General features: G+C 40.8%; 1 pseudogene across 1 annotated transcript in view; it reads left to right on the forward strand.

Annotated features, from left to right (window-relative positions):
- The window catches only part of LOC149316670 (P-selectin-like), a 44,802-nt pseudogene that overhangs the window by 13,220 nt on the left and 4,804 nt on the right, over positions 1–26,778 (forward strand). The window contains exons 5-15 of the transcript XR_016280515.1: positions 797–982; positions 2,924–3,109; positions 6,350–6,535; positions 6,719–6,904; positions 9,365–9,550; positions 10,440–10,625; positions 10,809–10,994; positions 11,510–11,695; positions 12,808–12,993; positions 21,898–22,083; positions 23,734–23,856. The product of XR_016280515.1 is annotated as a P-selectin-like (transcript). The remainder of the gene's footprint in view (positions 1–796; positions 983–2,923; positions 3,110–6,349; positions 6,536–6,718; positions 6,905–9,364; positions 9,551–10,439; positions 10,626–10,808; positions 10,995–11,509; positions 11,696–12,807; positions 12,994–21,897; positions 22,084–23,733; positions 23,857–26,778) is intronic.

Below are 26,778 nucleotides of genomic sequence, written 5' to 3' on the forward strand. Positions count from 1 at the left end.
CAATTTGGCATCCCTGCCTCAGAAATCAGTAGTGTTTAGAACGTACAATGCATAAACTGGAGGGTTCCCCATATAATTTGCTATCAAGGACCAGCATCAAAAATATCTGAAAGCTACTGTTAACCTGTGCATTTAAATTATGCAATTGTGATTATTTTCCATGGTATATAATTTTCATCTTGAAACATTCCAAACTACTCTTGTTAGGGATATTGGATATGTTGTTGCTTGTGATTTGCAGGCCTTGTAAACCTTCATCACATGTAGAAAAGAAGCAGATTATGCTTCTCTTGAATAGCGATAAAGCAAGCGAGATGTTTTTTAGTTGTTTAATTGGAGCATATCAGGAAGCAAAGAGTGGAAGGGTATCCAAAGGTTAAAGTTAAGATCTACAATAAATGTTAGAGAGGGGAAATAATTACACATGCTCATTTAACTGTGTAATCCTATGTGTCTACTCAGAACTAAGACCTAATGAGCTCAGTGGGCCATTGTCCATGTTAAGTGTGCATAGAATTGCAGCTTAAATAAATTATTCTGAAATTTATTAATCTGTATCTATTGAAACTGTTTCCCAGATATGCTATGTCAGTGTTGGGAAGTGAGAGGCTGTGATGCTGATAGGGAGAATATTTAGGAATTGTGGTCTAGTAATCCTTCTGGTTCAGTGTACAAACACAATTTATTATAAAATAATTAAGTATAAATACTTGGGCAGCTGCTTTGTGGAAATTTTGGGGTTCTTCCTTATATTCTTTCTAGATTTACCACTACTCTTTCTTATTTTATTTTTTAGTGAGGCAATGTCAGGAAATTGAGTCACCCAGAAAAGGAACAATGGATTGTGTAAACCCAATTGGTGACTTTGCTTACAGCTCCACATGCAGTTTTTCTTGTGACCCCGGCTTTCAGCTCAGTGGCGCCAATAATTTACAGTGCAATGCATCTGGCCAGTGGAGCTCCCATATACCCTTCTGTCAAGGTACATTAAAACAGCTACAATATCTAATTGTTTTCAATATGTCTACTTTCTTTTTCTCTTTAAAATATTTATACTGCACACCTAGATCTCATTGTAGCATACAATAAAGTAAATTTAGACAATTTAGAACAATTTAAAAGTAAAACTGCAAAAGTTACTAAAAGTGTTATAAATGACAAATATGCAGGGGTAGCTGTGTTGGTCGTTTAGCAAATTCAAACAAAAATCCACCAAACAGTGATACCTTTATCGGCCAACCAAAATGTGTAATATACTTGTTGCAAGCTTTCAAATCTCCACTGGCTTCTCTATCAGGCAAGACGTTACAAACCAAACAGGAGAAAAAGATTGGAGATGTTAGTAAGATGCCTGCATTTTGTTGTTTCTCTCCTTAATTAAGATGGTATGAGGAGGATAAATTTTGCAGGCTGGCTCCTCCTCCTTCTGGCCATGTGGGAATTGGGAATTTAACAAAGTCCAGGAAATTTAAAGTCCATGGAGTGCAACCCCACCAAGAGGACATTCCAGGACCCAAGAAAATAGTGTAACAGCAAAAACCATGTCTGTGGTACATTCTGCCACGTGATGTAAACACTCTGAACTTTATCGCACAGCGTTCTGAGAACGATCTGCGAACCTAGTGGGAACAGAATGCAGCGTACTTTACCACACGTCTCTGTTCCCATAGGGTTCCAATTCCGACCTCAGAGTTTCCTATCTGCGTTCCAGGGTGAGAACGATGATGAACAGTTCTCTGCAAGCTGTAACGTTCTCAGTCGTTCTCAGACCGGTCCAGAAGTTTGTGCAGTAATCTTATCCATTCCTACTTCCGTTCTCTCATTCCTCCATCTCCTGATTGGCTAAACCAGTTTCCTTCTCTGTAATACTCCCTTGTCCTAGAGCATCAAAACATGTTTATTGCTCTTCCGGGTATGATGCGGTGCCCTGTTTGAAAAAAGGAACAAATGTTTTTCTTTCAAACCTAGCTGATACGTTCATCTCCTAGCATTTATCATATACATTTATATATAAGGTTTCTGCTTTTCTATAATTATGCGTGTTGTGTATATGGATTGATAGATAGATATAGATCTATATCTATATGTTTCCATTCACATAGATATACATACATATACATATACATAGCAGACGATAGATAGATAGATAGATAGATAGATAGATAGATGGATTATTTATTTACGTGCAGAAAAAGCACATACATATATATGTGTGGGGGGGTGGGGGTGTCTTGTTTTTTTCTGCGCACACACACACACACACACACACATATATATAGTCATGTATGGGAAATGCTGGGAGATGAATGTATGTGTAAATGGATATATATGTATTCATATGTATTTAAAAGATTGATTGATATAGGTAAGTATTATGTTTAAATGATTCAATATATAAAAGCTAGATTAAAAGATATACCCACTGTAATCGGCATATCTATATGAATACATGAATATAGATCGATATACACTGCTGTAAAGACATATAGACGTTTTCTGGGTCAAAAGGACAATAGAGTGATGACGTCTTCGCCAAAAAGAATGCACATGCGCAACAGCAAGATGATAACGATATGGTAACGTTGTCTTGCAAAAGGGAAGTAACTGTGCGGTATAATGCATTCCCGTAACGTTATCAACCCGTTATAAATTCTTGAATGCAATGATTCCCGTTCCCAGAACATTTCCTCTCATAACGTTTCAGGGACAGTATGAGAACATTACAGGCTCTGATGTGATAAACTTCTCAGTTTCGTTCTCCAGGCTGAAAGGAAAACAACAACAACTGAATTACCACCAGATTGACACAATATATTAGTACATAACTACAGGAAACTAAACATCTCTCTCAAATCACTTTTTCCTCTCTTAACTGTTCTCTGTCTGCAGCCTGATTAACTTGTCTACCTGCTTTCTTTCTTAGCTGTTCAGTGCAAGCCTCTGCAATTTCCTGCTCATGGAAACAGCACCTGCTTCCATATTCATGGGGAATTTCAGTACCAGTCCAACTGCACTTTCCACTGCAATGAGGGATTTCTTTTACTTGGAGAAGAAATGATTTGGTGTACAGCACAGGGAGAATGGACGAGTGCAATCCCAGTTTGTCAAGGTTTTGTGCTTTTCTTACACCAGCCTCTTGCTCACTTACAAGTTGTTTGTCAGAGTCAGACATCAACAAGAATCAGTGATTTAGGACAGTGATTCAGGACACTGAGGAAGAATATTTTTACTGCTTTATGTTTTGCACTGTGTATTGGGATCAAAACAAAAGAGAGAAAAGGGACTGCTGTGCATGTCGCTTGCATATTGTTACTTTTCCCCACTCCTCAGATTGTAGTACTTACCCTTTGAGGGGTGGTCAGTGCAGGCTGATTGGTGTCCTACAGTAGTTAAGAAATTTCTAGCATAAGCTTTTATAGACTACAGTCCACTTCACTGGAAACATTGAGTGAAGCCTCTGTGGACAGACAGACATACAACTGGGGCAGCAGGCCAAAGTAAGATGTAATTCTTATTAAATGGAAATGTGAAACATGTTTCTGTGTTGATAAGTATTGATTTAACAATGGTTGTAAAGAATAGTTAAAAGTGCAAAGGTGGACAACTAGTTTTGTATACAAGCATAGAAAAGCAGGTAAACATAGATATAGTGGAGGAAAATCCAGGGACTCATTCCATTGCAAATCCAAGTGCCAACATTGTTCTCACATCTATTCTGGCAGCAGCATTACAAGACCTAATAATATAATCCACAACATCACATATGCTTTCACATGATCATCCCATGCCATCCTATGTCAGTAATTTTCCTATTCACTCTACACTGGACAAATAGGACAGTCTCAATGAAAGACAATAAATCAAAATCTGACATTAGAAAAACAAAAATCAAAAACAGATGTAGAACACTTCAGCTTTCCTTGAAATTTTATCTCAGACCTCCAGGTAGTATCTCTTGAAAAAAAAAATTAAGGGAATATTGGAAAGTGAAACAGTTGAATTAGGCCATGTCCACAAACTCCAACCCATTAGCAGTGGTTTTAAGAGAGACAGTATTTTTGACATGCTACCTATAATAAAATTATTTTTCATCACAGTTTCACACACAAAATGATTCTCCTCAAGCCTGCTTTATAACATTTTACTGGCCCTGAACTCATACCAGTACACTAGAGAAAGATTTTGCACTGTACTGCAAAGGCAGCTTAGTTGGGTGGGTAGCAATGGCTGCTGAGTCAAGGCCTTAGTCCTACAAAAAGAAAGGAATTTTACTGAGAAGCAGAAACCCAAGGCAACAGCAACAAACACCAATCTCTTTGTCCCAACTGTTAGCTTACTGAGCTTGAACACAGTATTCTGAATATGCCAGTGTAAACTTCACTCCCTCTGATGGCAAAAACAGATCAGGATGAGATGGAGCTGCCTCTCTACTGGTGAAGAGGAACTCTGTTTAGGGGTGAAGGATATGTCTTCAGAATAGTTACTACAGTATTGTGAAAGACTTCAAACTGAGGCGTTTCAAGCATTGAATGGGAACAGTTTTGGATCATCTGCATCCAAAGCACTTCTATTTCCATTAAATGGCCCCTCAACTGAAGATCGAATTATTTTCTGCTCCATTGCTTTCAGAAGGGGGAGTTTCCCAAATTTAAATCTATCTGCCTGAGTAGTCTCTGAAAGTGGTGGGTAACCTGCCAATTTGCTCCTACCCCATTCTAAGACTTTTATTACAGCATGCTAGAAAAGCAGAATTTTAACAGAATAAAAGTGTCTTTGGCTGGTACTTATCACATGACATCATGGCTGTCCTGTTACTGCCTTGGATTCCATTTGTTACTGCAGTGCACCTTCTCATTCATGGGCAAAACTCATGAATAGGTTCTAAATCTCACTGCTATTCCATTACTGCCTTTGTGCGATAGGTCCCTTCCACTGCAGTTCTGCTTCTAAGGCAGTCACATAGTGTGAGCGAGTGTGATTCGGTTCTTCTGCCCCTCTGCCTCACAGTGATCGCAGCTGCCAACAGCTTGCCTAAGTCAGCTGCTATGTACACATTCACACAGCAGCCGGATTTGGGAGGGCCTTGGTTGCCACGATTGCTCATTTCTCTCGTTCCTCCCAGAAGGTGGAATTTAGCAATGTGGAAAACAGATCATGCCACCATTGGCCACCAAAGCACTATCATGGGGGAAAGTGTGATAAGAAATAATGCCAAACTGGTATGCTTCCATTCTTAAACTAGCACGATTGTGACAGTTGGCAGGTATGTAAAGTCTGTAGTTAGAATGGTCTAGGTTCATTCTTCTCTGCTTTTCAAACTGGAGCCTGTTGTTGTTTTCGCACAAAGAAAAGATAAGAATTAGTAATGTTTTCTGACTTCATCAAAGTCTTCCTGGGCCATTTTATTATTTTTGCAAAAGTTGTATAACATAGCAAAAACCAACAAACAGGAAAAAAAACCATTCACTATTAAAGGAAAGTGGGGAGGAATGGGAATACGTGGTTTCCAGGAAGCACAATTTGATACAATGGGAAATTCTTCATTAATGTTTGGTACAAGTGTAAGATGTTAAAAAGATGAGAGAGAAAAAGGAATATAGATAGAATGTCAGTGAACTGTTATGTCATAAGAAAGTCAATAAGAGATACAGTATAAGCCCGAAATGCATAGGCCAAATAAAGTCGCTTTCAGCCGCTTTGTGGGTATGGCGATTAGATGAAACACCCCCCCCCTCCAAAAGCAGCCAGAAGCTGCAAAAGGTCAAAAGGACTGGATTAAAAAGGAATCGATTTGAATGGAATCCTGGCCAGCACAGCTTGGGACTGTAGATGGCAGCCCACTTTGGGAGCAGGCTGTACAGATGTCGTGGTCCTAGCCCAATTGTGGCCAAAGGCCGCTGCTTCACCCCATAGACTGGTATTCACAAGGAAGTAAGTCTGAATAAATCGGTAAGACTGGTTAAGAATGTAAGAAGGTGAGAAAAAGTGATATAGAAGGAGAGTAATGGAAGAGATTAGAAAGCTCAGGAATGGAGAAGGAAAGGAGGTTACAGAAGGAGAGGATGATAGACAGAGAGATAGGGGTTGAAATGTTAAGAAATCGGTGTAAATCATGTGCTAAGGAGAAGAATATAATACAGCAATACGAGAATTTTTTCGTCTTTTGTGATTAATGTGGGGACTGATTATGTGAATATGAATAAATATATTATTTAAAATATCTTAAAAATGTATCTTAATGAAACTGTTAAAAACCCACCTATCTATGCAGTGATTAGAGATAACTGAGGCGGTAGAAGCATTGGGACTAAATAGAAATAGTGCCTTGTTTTTCCCTCTCTTATTCTAGCTATTGAATGTCCCAAACTGAATAGTCCTAAGAATGGAGAATTGAAATGTTCTCATCTATATGGAGACTTCACGTATAGTTCCAAGTGTACCTTCTCGTGTAATAAAGGATTTGTACGAATTGGAATGGAGCAGGTTCAGTGCACAGCCCTGGGAACGTGGACAGAGAAACCACCCTTGTGTGAAGGTCAGTGCTCACAGTGGTGACAGGTACTAGAAAATAGGAATAGTCTTCAGTAAATTAAGGCCATTGGCTCATATGCAGGAGGGATAACTGGAACTAATTTATAGGCATTCGATTAAAAAAAAGGTGAAGTGTCACCTAATCTGGACATTCTTAGTTCATAAAATCTAACCTTTTCACCTTCAGCCATACAGTGTCACAGTCTGCAGAGGCCTGAGAAAAGTCGGATGGACTGCTCTCATCCACTTGGAATCTTTGCTTTCCAATCCACCTGTGCATTTGCCTGTGAGCCTGGCTTTGCTTTAACTGGAACAAAGGCAACCCACTGCTTAGCAACTGGGAACTGGAGTGCTCCAATACCTACATGTCAGGGTAAGGTTCATTCTTTCCTTGGTCCGTTTTTGGGATGAAAGTCAACCCCTTTACAGAACTGGTTGAGGTCTTACATATTAGATATCTTCAACATGGCTGCCATATAGTAACAATAGCTGACTTTCATTCCCCCCAGGAGTGCCGTATATATCATGCCATGGCTAAACTTGTCCTTTCCAGTGGATGGCATAACCTAAACTGCTGCAAATGCATTTCCCCCCTACTAGTATTCTTTCTTGTTCTAGTTATCGAATGTGAAAAACTGCATGCTCCTGAGAATGGAGAACGGAAGTGTTCTCATCCATATGGAGACTTTGCCTATAGCTCTAGCCTTATCTTCTATTGCAGTGGGGGGTTTGTGCAAGTTGGAACAGAGCGGCTTCAGTGAAAAGCCATGGGGAAGTGGACTGAAAAACCACCTTTGTGTGAAGTTCAGTGCTCAGTACTCTCTTTTGAATCAACTGAGAAAATCATGCTCTATAGATAGAGAAGTTAACAGCCAATTATTTTTACACAATTGGATCCTCTCTAATATAATACTTCTGTTGACAGCAGTGCCCACAACACTAATACATTTTAATTATTTATTAGTTACACCTCTTCCACCTTTCTTTTAAAAACTCAAAGTAGTGCTCATGACTTTCATATCCAATTCATCATTTAACTTTCTCACCAGGAACCTGGGAGTCTAAATAAAGTATCCTTCATAACTTGTTAAGTTTATTTATTTATGTTTATTTATTGGATTTACATATATCCCACCTAGCTCCCAAAATGGGATTCAGGTTGGTAAAGATTGGATACCAAGTAGTGGATACTTATTTCATGGTGGGTGGGGGCAAAGGCAGGAATGCGGTAAAAACTTTAGATATATTTGCTTAACCAGATCATACCTGTATGTGCTCTCCTTTACCAGAAAGTTTGACATCTGGATGTTCAGGGTGTGGAGCAACAAGTGCTGTTCCCTCTTAATATAAAGACATGTGATTTTGTGTTCCTGGAGTTGGGTGGGATGGTCCTTTCACTGTAGAGACATACATAGTAGCTTCTCCTGTTGTTGGTCTTCCTGTGACATCCCAATTGACAGAACCAGAAGGCTGTCATCTGGTGAAGATGGAGGCAAGAATGTTTGGAACCTGTGATATTTGGAATGCTCTGTCATTTTCATCTCTGATCCTCCCCCCCAAAAAACAAACAAACAGTGTACTAAACTCATGTTAAACTCTCCTTCGGTAACAGTGGCATCACTAACTTTGATATCATCCAGTGCAGAGGGGCTGCCCTGTCCTGCCACTTTGTTTGCTTGTAACCCCCTCCCTGGGTGTCTGCTTGGCCAGACCTTAGAAAGTGTTGCCAGGAAGCAGAGGCAGCAGATTGCCCAGCCTTTCCTCTCCTCCTACTGCCTCACTTGCTCTCTTGCTTGCCGGGCCACCCAGCCAGGGGGACAGGTGGGCAAGTGAGGCAGCAGAAGGGAATGGAAGGAGTGCACTTGCACTTGCTCCTTGGGAGAAAGCCAGGCAGTGGAGCAGGGACGTAGCCAAGGGGGGGGGGGGTTCTTGGGGTCTGGACCCCCCCCCTTCCATTAGAAAAATGAATGATGTGTGCTGCTGTGCCGCTGCACCCAAGCCCCATTATAATGGTGGCACGTAGTCTGGACCCCCCCTTCCTAAAATCCTAGCTACGTCCCTGAGTGGAGGAACCTTGAGGGATAAGTGTGCTCTCCTCCTCCTCTGTTACCTACCTTCCTCCTCAGGGAGAGAGCCAGGCAGTAGTGACAGGTGAAGGGACTGATGCCAGGCCAGATCATGTGCACACATCCACTGAAGCAAGAGGAGAGCCTAACTAGGTGTCACCCCTCCTCTGGGGTGTCACCTCGTGTAGTCCGCATTCCCCGCACCCTCCAGTGAAACCAGTAGAATCATGCATGGATTCTTTTTGTTTCTCCCACCATATCCCCTCACCATTTTTCTTATTTTTAAAAGATCTTTCTCTAGAGGGATAGTAATAAACAGTAATGGTGGTATTATTATGCTTGTTTTCTTGGAGCATGATCACCACCTTTTACACTGTGAGTGGGGAAGCATTGGAGGAGACTTATGCCAGAAAAGGAGCGTATGCATGGGAATAATCTTGCTTTGAGTAAACAAATACACCATTACAGTTTATCACTTGATCTCTACATCTCTAGAGAGAAGGGGGGGAAACACTGAGGGAGAAACAGATGGCCACCTGACAATTGCTACACATCTGTAAACACATCTAGGGCATATGTGAGGGGAGCAAACATACGCACATGTAATGTCACAACCCATATCACAGGTAGAATGCCCACAAATGAACCAAAATATAGTGCCTTTCTACTGAAGACTTTTTTTTAAAGCCAGGAGAGCATTTGGATAGTGAAGTAACATGAAATGGTGTGGTAAGCTCTGTCTTATTTACATCATTCTTCTGTTTCAGCTATCAAATGCCCAGCTCTACATGAGCCAGTCAATGGTCATTTCAGCTGTATTCACTCTTATGGAAACTTTGCATATGGCTCCAGTTGCAACTTTTCATGCAGTGAGGGTTTTCAGCTTGTTGGACTGGAAGTGCTTGATTGCTTGGCTGGAGGAAACTGGACTGAACAATTGCCACACTGTAAAGGTCAGTGAGACAAAGTACACTTGTCTCTTCACACTTGTGGCTTTGACTTTCGCAGATTTGATTATTCATGGGTTTTATTAATATGTTCTCTCTAGGAATATCTAGGTACTCCAGCATAACTCTATGGTCAGCTTTAACCAAAAGTTGCACTGAAGGACCTAGCGATTCCTAGAGGGAACACTCCACTAGGTATTTGTAGCTCCTCCAGCACAATGCAGATGTTGACCACAGAGTTGCACTGGAGGACCTAGAGATTCCTAGAGAGGTGTTCTCTCAGGTAAAAACATGGTGTTTTTGTTATTTGTGGATTTTCCACATTCATGGGGGTCCTGTGCTTCTAACCCCAGTGAATGTGGACAAGTGTACATCTAAAGCCACTGCCTAAATTGTACTGAATGAAAAGTAAGGATGAAGTGAGCGTGTGGAATCAAAGTATGGTGGGTGCTCTGAAGAGTCCTGGAAATAAAGATGCAGAATATTAGTTATTTTGGCCTCAAAGGGAGGGAGGGCATTTCTTCAGATGCATGTCTTTATCTCACATATCACCCTTCGAGCTGTCCTGATTTAACAGGAACAGTGCAGATTAATCTTCTGCCATCTCACTTTTTTAGCTCTGTGAACATGTCCTAGTTTCCCTTATCTCCTCCCACTTTCCCTCTTTGCCCTCAGCTTACTTCAGTTGCTACAAAATGAATTAAAAATGGAAAAGGGGGAGAGGAAAGGAGAGGATGGAATCTTGGCCTTCTCAGTTGGCTCAGGCAAAGACAAACTACTGTAGCCTTTCCTAGCTTGCATGATCTCAATAACCTTTGCTATTTTGGCCAATCATGTCCTAGTTTTCATCTGTGAAATGTTTATATCTGCCTTGTTTTTCCCTCTCTTACTCTAGCTATTGAATGTCCCAAACTGAATAGTCCTAAGAATGGAGAATTGAAATGTTCTCATCTATATGGAGACTTCACGTATAGTTCCAAGTGTACCTTCTCGTGTAATAAAGGATTTGTACGAATTGGAATGGAGCAGGTTCAGTGCACAGCCCTGGGAACGTGGACAGAGAAACCACCCTTGTGTGAAGGTCAGTGCTCACAGTGGTGACAGGTACTAGAAAATAGGAATAGTCTTCAGTAAATTAAGGCCATTGGCTCATATGCAGGAGGGATAACTGGAACTAATTTATAGGCATTCGATTAAAAAAAAGGTGAAGTGTCACCTAATCTGGACATTCTTAGTTCATAAAATCTAACCTTTTCACCTTCAGCCATACAGTGTCACAGTCTGCAGAGGCCTGAGAAAAGTCGGATGGACTGCTCTCATCCACTTGGAATCTTTGCTTTCCAATCCACCTGTGCATTTGCCTGTGAGCCTGGCTTTGCTTTAACTGGAACAAAGGCAACCCACTGCTTAGCAACTGGGAACTGGAGTGCTCCAATACCTACATGTCAGGGTAAGGTTCATTCTTTCCTTGGTCCATTTTTGGGATGAAAGTCAACCCCTTTACAGAACTGCCAATAAAATGAACCGTTCCGGATCCCTCGTGTAAGGCGAATTCCGCCTATGCTCGAGCCCCATTGGAAACAATGGGGCTCGTGCGCGGCACCATTCAATTGAATGGGACGCGCTGCCCCTTCCGCCCCGCGTGTGCCCCGCGGCTTGAGCGCGTATGCTCAAGGCCGCGTATGGCGTGCCCACGTATGGCGCGGGCGCACTGTACAATGTATTAGTTGCATTCTGCTTTCATTGCTGTTTTTATTTGAATATTTTATATTGTTATTATTATTATTATTAAACTTTATTTATGAAGCGCTGTAAATTTACACAGCGCTGTAAATACAATCTTTTTAGTTAGACGGTTCCCTGCCCTCGAGCCTTGATGATTTGGTAGGCAATGTGATGCTTATATAACTATATAAAGTAAATAATTCACAATGTAAGATATAATAGTTGTGTTTTCCATTTTAGCTATCCAATGCCCAGCTCTGGAAATGCCAGACAATGGTAAGGGAAACTGTTCTCATCCCTATGGACAATTTGCATATAATTCCAGCTGCATCTTCTCCTGCAACTCTGGCTTTCAGTTAATTGGAGCACAGAAACTGAAATGCATGGATGAGGGGAAATGGACAGGAGACGTGCCCATCTGTGAAGGTATTCTTGGGTAAATGGAGTGGGCAGTAGGAGTTCCTCCCATAAATCCGATCTCAGCTGATTTCCAAGGGTATATGTCTTGTGGCTGTCAGAAGAGCTGCAGGTGTCAAGATCTGCATTTTGTTCAAGATTTTTTTTAAAAAAAAAACACACAGCTTTATTTTCTTCCGACAATCTACTATTCTAGTTCTTCACATATTCATACAAGGCTTGACCTTTCATTAGAAACTAAGGGTATGCAGGGAGTGTGGACTGCACTTGGTGACACCCCAGAGGGGCAAGTATATCTTGTGGGGCTGTATACCCGGTGGGACTGGCGTGGCGGCTAGGTGAGCAAGAAATGATGTTGCATCCCTTTCTTGCTTGCCCAACAGGTATGCCAGGTCACAAACAACCCTCTGAGGCCATAGCACTGTCTCTCCCAAGCTCCTGCTGCTGCTGCTGCTGCTGCTGCTGCTGCTGCTGCTGCTGCTGCTGCTGCTGCTGCTGCTGGAAGGACAGTGCCTTCTGTTTGGACTCCAGCATGGTTGCACCCATGCCAGACTCCAAATGGCACTCCAGAAGATGTAGCACTAACCCTCCAAAGAAGCAGCTGATGTTGGACAGGACACTGCTTTCCATTTTGGCCCTGGCATGGCTCCAAAATGGCCCTCCGGAGGCTGCAACAGTCTGCCCCCTGCCCCCCCCCCCCCCGCACCTGGTGACACCAACTTCAGGAATATTGTTATGTGTCATCAAGTTAACTCACACTTATGGCAACCTCATGAATGAGGGATCTCAAAGACTTTCTGTTATTAACAGCTCTGCTTAAATCTTGCAGTCTTGAACCTCTGGCTTCCTTAATTGAGTCAATCCATCTAGTTTAAGATACCATTAAAAAAAGCTTTTATACTTGTAGCCATTCAAATATCATAATTGAATAAACTACTTCATTATCGCAATAGAAATCTTGCCTTGGGTAAGGATAACATAGTCATCTGGAAAGTTTGATATAAAAAAGTATTTACCTACATATTTCTTTCATCATTTGCTCCCTCAGCATTCTTTATTTATGTATCTTTGTCTGTAGAGAAATTCTAGTCCTTTCCCCTAAAGTTTATCTTCTTTTCCAGCTTCCAAGTGCCCAGTGCTGCATGCTCCAGCAAATGGACAGTTAAACTGCTCTCATCCTCATGGACACTTTGCGTACAATTCTACATGTGCCTTCTCTTGTAATACGGGATTTGTACAAGTTGGATTGGAGGTGCTTAATTGTATGGACCTGGGAGAGTGGACAGGATCAGTACCAGTCTGTGAAGGTAAAATGAATAATCTCTTGAAGGCCTATATTGGTGGAAAGACAGGATATAACTGGCTTGATTGTGTTAATTTATGTGAACTAAATGTTTTTGCCCAATAATATTTTCCAGACTCTGTTCACTCACTTAGTAACTGTGTAAGATCTTTTTTTTCACTGGATCCATTGCATATAGCTGCATTCTACATGTACTTTGAATAATTTGTACTCCCCTTTTTACCTCTATGAGGCCTTAAGATCTTCTTCCACATCTCTTCTCCAGTTTCCATTTATCTTTCTTGGTGAAGTGGACATTGATGAGGGGCAGGGCTTTTCCTGCAGTAGCATCCCACCTATAGAATGGCCTCCCCATTTCCAAGTAGGCTTTCTTTATCACCAGCTTTGGAGTGCTTAATTGCCAGAAAAGAACTTTCACCTGAGTATTTAAAATACAGTATTTCTTAATAGTGAACTGTTTGGGGTATAAAAATAATAATAATAGATCAAAGCGGTTTACAGACTATTAAAACCATTACAAACCATCTCATAAAAATAGATAAAATCTTATAATACATTCATACAAATATATAAACTCTAAACACAGTCCTTCAAGAGGGTAAGGCAGAGAGTCGATGGCAACGGAAATACGCAACTTCATTCTTCAGAGGGGAAGGCTTGACAAAAGAGAAAGGTTTTAAGCCTCTTTTTAAATGTTTCTAGGGGGGTCATCAGACAGAGCTCCTCGGGAAGACTGTTCCAAATCCGTGGGGCCATCACTGAAAAGGCCATCTGGGAAGTGGAAGCATATTTGGACGAAGGAATTTCCAACAGATTCTTCCCGGATGTTCTGAGTGTGTGGGGCAGATTATATGGGGAGATGCGGTCCCTCAAGTAACTCGGGCCCAAGCCATATAGGGCTTTATAGGTGATAACCAACACCTTGTATTGCGCTTGCAAGCGAATGGGCAGCCAGTGGAGATCTTTCAAAATAGGTGTTATATGGTCAAACCTGGATGCACCGGTGACCAATCTGGCTGCCATGTTATGTACTAACTGAAGCTTCCGGGCTTGGTACAAGGGTAGCCCCATGTAGAGCGCATTACAGAAATCTAAGCGAGAGGTTACCAGAGCATGTACCACAGTTTCAAGGTCCCTTTGGCCCAGGTAGGGTCGCAGCTGGCATATCAGCCGAAGCTGATAGCAAGCACTTCTGACCGTCGCATCTACTTGAGATGTCAACTGCAGGGATGAGTCCAGAAGTACTCCTAGGCTGCGAACTTCAGGGGAAGTGTGAACCCATTCAGGACAGGTGGATAAACTTCCTTCCCCGGGCTTGGGGAACCTATCACAAGCACTTCCGTTTTCTCTGGATTCAGACTGAGTTTGTTTTCCCTCATCCAGCCCATTACCGACTCCAGGCAGGCGTTCAAAGGAGAGACTCCATACTTAGTCACTGCATCAGTCGGAGAGACAGAGAAGCATATTTGGGTGTCATCAGCGTACTGATAACACCGTGCCCCGTGTCTCCGGATGATCTCTCCCAGCGGTTTCATGTAAATGTTAAAGAAAGTGGGGGACAAAATAGCTCCCTGAGGGATCCCAGATGTTAGTTCCCTCTTAGAGGAGCAAGTGTCCCCCAACTGCACCATCTGGAATCTGCCTGAGAGGTAGGAACGGAACCACTGGAGCGCAGTGCCCCTGATGCCCAACTCCCTCAGGTGTTCCAGAAGGATACCATGGTCAATGGTATCGAAAGCCGCTGAGATGTCCAAAAACACCAACAAGGTCACACTTCCCCTTTCGATGCCCAGACAGAGATCATCGACTAAGGCGACCATGGCAGTCTCAACTCCATATCCCGATCTGAAGTCAGTTTGAAATTGGTCCAGATAATCGGTTTCATCCAAGACTGCTTGGAGTTGGAAGGCAACCGCTCTCTCGATCACCTTACTTAAAAATGCAATAATGAGACCGGTCTATAGTTATTCCTTACCAGGGGGTCCAGGGAGGGTTTTTTGAGCAACGGTTTAACTGTTGCTAGTTTTAAACTAGTTGGAAATTTTCCCTTCATTTATGTGGAACTCTGTCATCGCAGCTACTTCTGCCAGTCCCTCTCCAAATTTACCTCTTGTTTATTTTTGGGAGTAATATTTCATTCATGAATAGATTTGCATATTAATTTGTCTACAACTTCTACATTAATTAGGCTATTCAACATCTATATCAATGACTTGGATATTTTTATCTGCATTCCTAAAAACAGTTGGCCCTCCGTTTTGCCAGGGGATCCTTTCTGGATCCCCAAGCGAAAATGGAGACTCACCAATATTCAAGCCCCATAGGTTTGAATGGGGTGCATGCCCGTGAGCATTTGCCCCAAAGGTAATAACAGAGGTTGCCCCTCTATGAGTATTCAAGACTGCGGACCTCAAGTCCACAAGAACGGAGGGGCAACTGTATGCTTACCTGGAAGGAAGTCCTATTGGGCAGAAAGGGGGCTACTTGTGATAGAACATAGGAGGAAACAAAAATTTCTCAGTGGGATATTGAACTCCACATATTAGATATAATTATCTTATGGTCCGAAACACACAGAAATAATAATAATAATAATAATAATAATAATAATAATAATAATAAATTTTTATAATTCAGTTGAGACTGCTTTAACTGCCCTAGCTCAATGCTAGGAAATCCTGGGATTTGTACTTCATTGTGGCACCAGAGCTCTCTACAGAGAAGGCTAAATGTCTCACAAAACTACAGTTTATACAGATAAAGTATATCAATGAAAACTACTGATACCATTTTCCAGGAACAAGAAAATTAATAAATACTGAATAAAATTTGTTAAAAGGGGCGGAAGGGGTGGCACACAAAAAAAATGAAAATTATCTCATGGAATGTGAAAGGAATAAACGCTGGGCAAAAAAGGAGCATAATATTTCATAAACTGGAAAAACTCAAGGGAGATATATTATGCATTCAAGAAACTAAAATCAAAGAGAATGAAATAAGATACTTAAGAAATCCCAGACTGGGACAATGCTATGCTTCAGCCACAAATGCAAAAAAAGAAAAAAAGAAAAATGTTGCAATATATATAAATAGAAAATACAATTCAAGAGAAATATTTAAAGATCAGGCAGGATTATATGTTGCAGTGGAAGTGATAAGTAATAACCTTAAATTTTTGTGTGTAGGCATATATGCCCCCCTAGAAAACAGAGACTCATATTTCAGACAAATTCACAAAGAAATAAAGAAAACGAACTATGATAATATATTAATCATGGGAGATTTTAATGCAGTTATTAACCCAAAACTAGATCGAAAGTCAAGTCAAACAAAAAAATTAAGAAAAACCAGGGTAAACTCCCGAAAACCTTCTTTGAACTTTTTGAAGATATAAATCTTACAGACGTATGGAGAAATAAATATAATCTGACAAGCGGCTATACATTTCACTCAGAAGTCCATGATTCATTATCAAGAATAGACCTATTCCTTGCTTCAAAATCCTTTTTACCTCAAATTAAATCTATGGAAATCCTGACAAAACCGACATCGGACCACAATCCAATAATGTTAGAAACTATAGAAAGGAAAACAGATTACATTTGGAGATGGCAGGAATCTTTATTAAATGAAGAAGAAATTGTGAAGAAAATTAAAGAAGAATTGAAATTTTTTTTCAAAGAAAACAAAGCAGAAGGCATGTAAAATAAAGTGATATGGGATATGGGATACTAGTAAAGCCATTATCTGAGGAATATTTATTAAAATAAAGAAAGAACAGAAATATAAACTACAAAGAAAAGAGAAACCGATCATCAAAGAACTAAGAAAGAAATTAAAAATGGAAGAATAAAGGAGATAAAAAATTAAAGATAGAGATGATGCTATTACTGTCATGGCCAGCCAAGAGCAGGACCCGGAGGATGAGGAGGAGGCCGTGGCCCCTCAAGTGCAAGAGGAGATGGAGGCTATACCAGATCCCAGTTCTGCCCTGCCAGACCCCAGCCCTGATCTCCCAGCCCCAGGGGTTGAGGTTCAGCCAGTCCTAGCTCTGTGGGGTTCCCTCCTGAGGCTCAGCAGCCTAGTGTTGACTCTGTGGAAGAACCAAGCATGGAGGTTCCTTCCTTTAGGCAGAGGAGAGCTGAGAGTTCTTGCATGCGTCGATCCAAGAGGCTTGCAGAGAGGCAACCTGCAGATAAGCCACAGCTGGCACAAGGGAGGGCAGCTGGAGAACGCCAACCCTTTGCCAGAGATTATTGCAGAATCCTTCATTGTGACTGCTGTCGGCACTTGTTTCCTGAACCCTTGTCTGTCTTGAACCTACAACTTTGGAACGAACTGGACTACTGCTGCCTTCTGGCTGCCCTGACCTTGGACCGAACTGACTTCTGTGACCTCTGGTATCCTGACCTTGGCTTTATTTGTGGCTTGCTTCTCTAGGACTCTGGAAAGGTCTGTAGACTAGTTCCCAGCCGCCTAGTCAGCTCTCTTGCTGAACCATGACTATCAGTGTTTGTGTGTGTACTGGCCGCAGTCCAGGACAATTACAACAACAATTAAGATCCCTAAATTTAGCTGAAATATCAAAGAAGATGAAAATGATCAGACAAAAACAATTTGAATTTGGAGATAAAGCTGGGAAATTATTAGCCAATAAAAAGAACAAAAAGAAACAACTAATTATAGAACTGAAACATAAAGATAATTTGATTACAGACCAGGAACAAATCAAGAAGATATTTAAAGAATATTTTGAAAATCTCTACAAATACAAAGAAGAGGACTGTGACAAAGAAAATATTAACAAATATCTAGAGAAACAGAACATAACATCATTGAATCAACCTCAAAAAGAAATGTTGCATCAGAACTTCACAGATAAAGAAATTTCCGAGGCAATAAAGAAATTAAAATCAGGCAAGACCCCTGGACTATACGGCCTGTCAGCTGCATATTATAAAAAATCTGAAGAGATTTTAATCATCTCATTAAAAGAGACATTAAACGATATACAAAAAGAAGGAATCCCTGATTCATGGAAACAAACATTAATTACATTCATTCATAAAGAAGGAAGAGACGAACACGAAACTAAGAATTACAGACCCATCTCTTTGATAAGCGTGGATTACAAGATCTTTGCAACGATCTTTGCCGAGAGATTAAAAAAGATTTTAGTAAATATTACCCATGAAGACCAGAATGGATTTCTCCCAAACCACCAAATAAAGAACAATATTAGAACAGCGATTAATATAATAGAATATTATGAACACCATATTGAAAAAAACTAGCATTAGTTATGGTGGATGCAGAGAAGAAATTTGATAGAGTTAATTGGCTGTTCCTATTAAAAATAATAGAAAGAATGAACATGGAAGATAAATTTCTATCTTGGATAGAGGCTATCTATAGAGATCAAAAGGCCCAACTAATAGTGAATCAAGAAAGATCAGAGCATATAAGAATCGAGAAGGGCACCAGACAGGGGTGCCCACTATCACCTCTGCTATTTTTGCTAATTTTAGAAATATTGAACAACAGGATAAGAGGAAATCCAAATATAAAAGGTGTTAAAATAAAGGAACATCAATGGAAATTAAGTGCCTTTGCAGATGACCTAATCTGTTACGTGGAAGACCCCCAAAGAAGCTTGGAATATCTAATTCTTGAGATAGCAGAATTTGGCAAACACTCTGATTTTACTATAAATCAAGAAAAATCATTGGCCATTCTTAAAAAAATGAATACACTAGAAGAAAGAGAAATACAACGGATAACAGGATTTAAAACATAAAGCAAAGCAAAGTATCTAGGGGTAATTACTAAAAGTAACATTGACTTATTTACAAATAATTATGAGAAGTTGTGGAAAGAAATAAAAAATGACTTAGAGAGGTGGTCTAGTCAGCGTTTATCATTAATGGGAAGAGCTTCTGTCATTAAGATGAATGTCCTACCTAGAATTTTATTTTTATTTCACAATTTACCTATAATTTCTAAAGAAAACTATTTAGAAAAATGGCAGAAAGAATTAGCAAAATTTTTCTGGCAAGGGAAAAAAGCCTGGGTCAAATAGAAATTACTAATGGATGATAAAAAAAGGGGGTGGATGGGCCCTCCAAAATCTTAAATTATATTACATCATGTCTAAAATGGTTAGAGGAATGGGTGAAAATAGATAATGATCGCCTACTTTGTTTGGAAGCTAACAACATATGCTATGGTTACCATGGTTATACGTGGTATGATAAATCTAAAGTTGACAAAAACTTCGAACACCACTTTATAAGACGCTCCTTATATAAGGTGTGGACTAAAACTAAAAGACAATTCTATAGAGAAATCCCAGAGTGGACCTCATCACAAGAGGCTTTTTTATTTAGAACCAGAAATAATAGAGAACCATGGCTGAAATATATTTATTACAAACAGAAGATAACAACGAATATAAAATGAAACATATAGACCAACCACAAAACAAACAAACAAAAAACAAACAAATGTAAACTGGTTCTTATATAATAAATTATATACGTGATTTAGACAAGATAGAAAAGAACATGGAATAACTAAAACTAGAAATGAACTAGACGAAATTTTCTTTGATAAGAACAGACCTCGTTTAGCAAATTTCTATGAATTACTCAAAAATAGAGACTTAGAGTCTGAGACGGTAAAACACACAATGATTCAGTAGGCATGTGAAATAGGAAGAACTATTGATTTAGATTCCTGGGGAAAATCATGATTAATTACAAATAAATTTACATTATGTCAAAACCTAAAAGAGAATTATTCCAAAATGTTTTATCGGTGGTATATGACACCTACAAAGACAAACAAAATATATAATACAGGAACAAAGAAATGTTGGAAATGTGGTACACAAGAAGGAAATTTCGATCACTGTTGGTGGAAATGCAATAAAGCAAAAGAATATTGGAGAGCGATAAATGATAGAATGACTGATATCTTACAGACAATGTTACCTCTAACACCAGAGCTTTTTTTGCTCAATATGATAGATTAAAAAATCAATATAAACAGCCATAATAGAAACTGAAAAAATTATAATATACATGGTCACGTCAGCAAGAATCCTCTTTGCCAAATATTGGAAAAAAGAACTGTCGCCGGGCCCCAAGCCCCGCCAGCTGGGGAAGGTGGTCCGAGGGGTTCCATAGTACAAAGTCACAGATGCCAACTGATGCTTAACTCTGGATTAATACAACTCAACCAGGCCTAACAGGCAACAACGAAACAGAAACTGGTTACTTCACTGTAGTCCCAAGTTAAGGCTTAGCCCGGGCGGCCCTCTCCTCCAGGACCTGTAGCTCTTCCCTGTCTTCCGGGGCTGCCGCGTTCCATGGGCCAACACTGCCCGCAGATATCCCACAGTAGGCACAGGCCGGGGTTTATGACGGGATGGGCCTGGTAGGGCTCTGGGTCGCCACACGTGGGATGGACCAAGGAGGCAAACAAACTCTCCACCGGGTCACTACGGTCACTTCCTCGTCCGCCCATGGAAGTAGCGCCAGTTTATCTCCGCCACCAAGGTGTCTCGTACTCAGGCCTCGACCTCTCCCTCGTGTCCAGTTGCGTGCCCCTCCTTCCGCGACCACGCTGCCTCTGGCTCCACCACCCCTCCTCCTGGGACTTCCTCCTCCTCCCCTTTTCTACCCTCTAGGCCCAGCCCTTCCCCAGACTTTACCCCAGTCCCAGCTATTTCTCCTTGGGCCAAGGTGCTCCTTGCATTTCTGGCTCTCCCAGCGTCCTCTTGCCTGTCGTCTTCAACCGTGGGACCCCAACCCGACTCCTCCCCTTCCTCTACCCTTTCACAAGAACAAATATCATCTACTGAGGAATGGCTATTGCAGGGACGTAGCCAGGATTTGGGGAAGGGGGGGGGGTCCAGACTAAGTGCCATCATTATAATGGGGCTTGGGTGCGGTGGCGCAGCAGCACACACCATTCATTTTATCTAATGGAAGGGGGGATCCGGACCCCAAGAAACCCCCCCCCTTGGCTACGTCCCTGGCTATTGAAAATAAGAGAAAACATGGACATGGATATACTTACAAGACTAATGAAAAATGAATTCTCGAAGGACAGTATAAAAGACTAGGATTGTGTAAAAGAATTTTGTAAGAAACAAGGATGGCCCTTTATTGTAACATATGTTGTAAAAATCAACGAATTAGTAGTAAATGAGAAATATTATATTGTACAATAATTTAAACAATTGATAGAAAAGATGATAGAAATCTTGGAGTTCCCTTTTTTTTCTTTTTGGTAATAGTTTACTTATAGCTGATTTAAGGAAACACAGATTTATATATATATATATACATAAACATATATGTGTTTTTATTAGCGTATAACCAATACCAATACGGTAAAACCAATATTAATGTACGGAATCCACAATTATTGGTATAAAAAGAACCTGGGAAATGGGGAAAATTACAGTAATAAAGATGAAATAATGAGGATAGGAAGAATATTGATAGAAAAGGTTATAAGAGATCTTGAAGAATCTTAAGATTTTCGTAATTATTTGTTGTAAGTTGTGAATTTATCTGTATGTCATGGTGTTATTTTGGTTCGTTGATGTTTGTTTACTGTCAATTTTTATCAATAAAAACTTTTTTAAAAAACTACAGTTCCCAGAATTCCCTAGCATTCAGCCACGGCAGTTAAAATGGTCTCAAACTGGATTATTCTCACAATGTGTTTTGGACCTTATGTGATATGATAAAACAGTTGACTGTCGTTCAGATTTTAATAAACCATTACTACAGTGCTGTGTGTAGAATGTGCAGAACATTTTTTTTTATATCCAGTGGGTGAAACCAGTTTGGATTTGACATTTCTTCATTTTTGTTCCCCTACTTCTTACCCATAGTCAAAAGGTGTCCTCTGCTGAGGGATATAGAGAATATGAGGATGAATTGCTCCAACCCCTTGGGCTTCTTCAGCTATAGATCATCATGTCGCTTCCACTGTGCCGAGGGCTACATTCTCAATGGAACAAGTACAGTTCAGTGCCAACCTAATGGCCAATGGTCAGCTGATATGCCTTTTTGTAAAGGTACTTACAGTCTTTATTTTGGATGACATCATATTTAAATAAGAATCCCAGTAGGTTCTTGACCTGTCAGATGTGACTGGCTTCCTTCTAGATTTTTAATTCATGTCAGACATGAAAAAAATGTGGAGAGCATCTACTAACAAACAATCTACAATTAAAAGAGTGCATTTCAAGATGCTGAAAAAGTATATTTGTTTTATACTTCGGAGTTTATCCCACGGGACAGGAGGCTTTCAATTTCGAAAGAGAAGATGGCGAGGTCAATTCAAAAATTCATGCAATTACGTGATTACTATCACACCTTAAATTATCTGTAATGGCCTTCCCGAACGTGACCCAGATTCTGTGCAAAGTAAGCCATCATATCGGTGAATTTTTAATTGCGAATTGGCACCTTTGTGCATTTCAGTCAGACTCCAGATGACTGGAGCATAGCATATTTAGGTAAGTGAGAGAGAAGAACCAAGGAATCCCACAGTTTACAAAAGAGGTTGGGGGGGGGGGGGGGAAGAATGGTTAAAAGAACATGCCCTATTCACGTTAAAATGGGCATATATTCACTCTTGTCACATTAAAACATGAATATAATGGTTATCCAATAGCTCCCAGTCCATGCCTCTTAATTAGCAGGCAGGAGCCCCCCCCCCCCCCCCCAGCAATGCTGAAGGACAAGCAGAAGCAAAATTGAAGCGGAATTGCAGCGTGGCTTCATGGGAACCCCCCTTCCAGATTGGGGGGGGGGAACCAGGACCAACAGAGACATGCACATCACACCAAACAGCTGTTCTCTGGAGCAAGTGAAACATATTTCAAGAGTGACTTATTAGTAATACTTTAAAAAAAATAGCTGAAAATTCTCCCCAAATTATTTTCTGCTCTGGTCAGCTGCCAAACAGAAGATCATGTTAAACCTGAAACACCTAGCTTCTGACGTCAGCTGACAGTGTAGCCTTGATATACAGAACAAAATCCCAGCAGACAATGATCACTAAGTAAACTGACGCTAATCCTCTTTGCATATCCCCCCACCCTGAGGCATTGCCACCAACAACAGAACAATACACAGATTAACAGGAAAATCACTCCTCCCTACCCACTCCTTCTAGAATATGGCCACATAGCCGGAAAAACCCACAAAAAACTATCAGCTTGCTTTGTTGATGGAACAGAGCACTGTTGTGCAAGCAGTAAGGTGATGCCTGTGCACCCCCTAGCCTTGGATTGCCATGAACCTCTCCAGCAACACTTGGACTTGCCATTCAAGGGTGTCAGAAAGTTGATGGCTAATTGAGAAGCAGATATTGAAGCTGAAAGGTGGAGGGAATGCCAAGGCCTTTGATATGATGATAGATAAAGCCCCTGAATAAATAGGACTTCCAACAAGATCTCTGGTTTCAGTGCAGAATCTTGAGGTCAGCTACACACAGAAGCTGGCGGAACTCCTTTCCCTGAAAATGGAGGAAAGATTGCCATTTTTATCCTTCGTGTTCTAAGGTACTCCATTTAGGAAAAAGCAAGTCCAAAGAAGTCTATTATTTGGTATAACTGACAGAAAGAGCCAAGACTAGAACAGCAGAGCACTGGAACAGGAGAGCTGGTCATGACTTCACTTGCTTTGTCTCTAATGCATGGTTTCGTCATTAATTCCAGAAAGTGTGGCCCCCTTTTTCAAGCAAGTTCTCCTTTATACTGGTGGTGCTGCAGCATTGATTGTTGCCTTTGCGCTCTCTGGGGGTCTGATAGCTTTGGTGATCAAGCATCTCAACAGACGAGGTAAAGAAACCTACACTTTTTCACACACACTTTATCTTCTCCCATGTGGAAATCTTGTCTTCTTATAGTTTAGACTACATCATCTCTCCTACATATCATGCAGAAGATGTTGGTAAAATTCTGGTCAACGTCACTTCAGAATCTGAGTGATAATTTAGAAAGTTTTGTATTTAAATTACAAAACACTATCCTCTCCCTTTATGTTACAGAGAAAGATTTAGTGTAGAACCCTGTCTGATGTGTTTACTAAATGCAGAATCTGCTTTAAGGGTGTTGGCAGAAAGATCCAAAAATACCGCATTTCTTTTGCAGTTTGAAATAGTACAGTAAGGCTTTCTACTTTCTACATTCTACATGATGCGCAAACTGGCTCTAGCAAGTCACAGCATAAGACTAGATAGCTCTTAATTCTGTTGCTACTTCCTCCTATTACCTACAGCTCATTTTATCTTAAAATAGCTGTATTTTGTTTATCACCAATGTACACCTTATAATTTTAGAGTTTCTACAATTTTCATGGTTTTCTCACTATTTCATGCTTTTCTCACTATTTCATGGTTATTCACCCAAAAGGAGCCCTGGTGGCGCAGTGGTTAAATGCCTGTACTGCAGCCATTAACTCAAAACCACAAGGTTGCGAGTTCAAGACCAGCAAAAGGGCCCAAGCTCGACTCAGGCTTGCATCCTTCCGAGGTCGCTAAAATGAGTACCCAGACTGTTGGGGGCAAATTAGCTTACTTGCTAATTAGCTTACTTGCTGTTCACCGCTATGATCTTTGGAATAGCGGTATATAAATAAAACAAATTATTATTAAAATAAAACAAATTATTATTATTAAAAAAATAATTCTTGAGGATTTGCAATCAAAAGTAAAGTGATAACTGCAATTTATTTAATTCAGTTAGTTTTCCAACTGAATCCATTTTTCTGTATAGTATCAAGGGAAACGCTTTCAGCTGAGTTTTTAAATACATCTATTGCATCTGTGTATGTGCGTCCGTGCAGTGGCATCACAACCTTTGGTGTCACCCAGTGCAGAGGGCTTGTTGGGGTGGTGGCAGTGGCTTGCTCTCCCCGCTGACTTGCTCGCCTGTCCCCCTTCACTGGCTGCCTGCCAGCTGCCCTGGCAAACCTTGTAAGGGTTGCTGGGAAGTGATGCCAGCAGATTCCCCTGCCTTTCCTCCCACTGCCTCACTCACTTTCTCATTTGCCCGGCCTCCCACCCAGGATGTTTGAGGGTCAGCTGGGCAAGTGAGACAGCAGGAGAGGATGGAAGAGGTGCACTCATGCCCCCCCCCTCCATTGCTGAGCTTCCTCCTCAAGCAGAAGCCAGGCACCTAAGAAGCCTTGGGTGAGCATTCGCTCCTCTTCCAACTCCACTGCCCAGCTTATTCCTTAAGAGAAAGCAGGCAGTGGCAGAGACTTGAGGGGCAAGTGTTCACCCCTCCTCCTCCTCCTCTGCTTCCTCTTCTGGGAGAGAGACAGACCGTGGAGAAGGGCTCAGCACCGGGTGTAGTAGCACTAGCATGCACGCATCTCCTCGCAGCAGGAAGACGGCTTGATCAGGTGTCACCCCTCCTCTGTCACTTAGTGACGCCACTGTGTGTGCGTGTATGTATGTAATGCCCTGTCTGTATCTAACTCAAGAAACACACTTTGTGGATGAAACCAAAAATAGTTCATTGGCAAGATTAGCAGAGAAGTAAATCCTTTGGCAAATCTGAATTAACAAGCTAAATTTTACTCCTATAATACATATAGCTTCTCCTCTCTTCTAAAATCATTTCCACAGAGTGCTAGGCAGCTATATGACCTTGGTTCACACACAACAATCCCCCTCAGCTGCTCACCCTCTGCTCACATACTCAGGCTCCCAACATGGCTCCAGCATGGTCAAGCAGGCAGAGAACTATGAAGGGCAACTGACAGTGTATTTAATATTTCCAGTTGACAAAGCTTGCCAGAAAGTTCTTAAAACAAAGGATAAGACTATACAGAATAAAACAATGTAAAATCCGTAGGGAGAGGCGGGAAATATAAATACGTAAACTTTTATAAATCTAAAACAAATTAACAAAAAGAACATAGTGATATTCAGTTAAAAGCATTTAACTAATTAGTGCCTCCATTCAGACAGTAAGATCTGTAGACCAGGGCCTAAACATTAAGACTTAGAAGACATGAACAGCTTATTTTAGTATTTAATGCAATGTGCTGTCTTTGCCCTTCAGTGGTGAAGTATATTTCAGGAAACTGGATGGTTTAATTTATTTGAAAACTCATGGGGTGCCAGTCATAGGCCATCATGAACCATATCCATATGCTTTGGAAGCTGTTGAGTTAATATGCAGGTGAAACAGAAGAATGTGGCTGCAAGGAAAGAGAACTGTTCAAATTAACCAAATTAATCAAATTTCCTGGAAACTGAACTCAAAAATGCCAAAATGAAAGGATAACAAGAATGCTGTTTTCAGTACACAGCTAGATAAACGAGCACTGGTTCATCTGGAAACCACAAACAGTTTGTCTATTGTATATTTGACAGGCAAAAACCTTTTATAGTCAAGATGACTGCTGTATTGTTTGCTGCAAACTTTTCTATTTCCATATTTTCCTCACTAAAGACAGTGTGAAGCTCATTGGTCCTGTAGATTTAATCCAGGGGAAGGGAAGTGTGTTCGTTTCAGAGGTTTTGGCCTGTGATTCCCATAATTAATCATCATTGACTATGCTGGTTGAGGCTGATGAGAGTTGTAGGCCAAAAACTTCTGGTGGGCTAATTGCTCATTTCTGCTGTAACCAATCTTGCAGGATTTTTGTGAGATGAAAGGCCTACCTGTAATCCTCTCAACAATATCACAGCATTGCCTTCTTGTCTAAATCGTAGCAATGTATTTTTCTGTTCTCTCTGTTCAAAATAA

The sequence above is a fragment of the Sceloporus occidentalis genome, unplaced genomic scaffold, assembly GCF_023333645.1.
Source record: "Sceloporus occidentalis isolate IW3139 unplaced genomic scaffold, rSceOcc1.0.p SCAF_3, whole genome shotgun sequence".
Taxonomy (NCBI): Eukaryota; Metazoa; Chordata; class Lepidosauria; order Squamata; family Phrynosomatidae; genus Sceloporus; species Sceloporus occidentalis.